This window comes from Crocuta crocuta, unplaced genomic scaffold (genome assembly GCF_008692635.1).
Source record: "Crocuta crocuta isolate KB4526 unplaced genomic scaffold, BGI_CrCroc_1.0 scaffold27, whole genome shotgun sequence".
In the NCBI taxonomy this organism is placed as follows: Eukaryota; Metazoa; Chordata; class Mammalia; order Carnivora; family Hyaenidae; genus Crocuta; species Crocuta crocuta.
In genome coordinates this window covers 6,113,199-6,113,616 of record NW_027532250.1, presented here as the reverse complement: position 1 = coordinate 6,113,616, position 418 = coordinate 6,113,199, and the positions used below count along the sequence as shown (strand labels likewise).

At 47.6% G+C, this 418-nt stretch overlaps 1 protein-coding gene across 2 annotated transcripts in view; it reads right to left on the bottom strand.

Annotated features, from left to right (window-relative positions):
• Positions 1 to 418, bottom strand: part of ATP9A (ATPase phospholipid transporting 9A) — a 115,060-nt gene that overhangs the window by 21,013 nt on the left and 93,629 nt on the right. The window lies entirely within an intron of this gene.

The window sequence follows — 418 nt, the reverse complement described above, 5'->3', positions numbered from 1 at the left end:
AACAGAATGAACACTCAGGAGAACACCCACTTCCGGCTCCGGTACCCACTTCCCATGATGGACGGCATACAAAGCCTACTCAGGGGACGCTGATGGTTCATTACTTGGACAAAGATAAAAAGCCAGAAGGGGGAGGCGGGGAGGGCTCACTTTGGGGCAAAGGCCACCCAAAGTAGAAGAAAACTCAAAGCATTTGGAAAAGCATTAAATGATGAAAAGCAAGATCAAAAGGACATGAGAACTTTGTTTTTCAAGTTATTACTATCTCAACAGGAACGGACTCCCACGCTGCAAGATCGTCTTAAATTTACACACAGAATTGCCAGGATCACCCAACCACGGTCTACCCGAAAAGACGGCAAAGTAAGGTGCTCATCCGGGGTGCGGTTCTCCATTTTGGCACTATTCACAAACGGCC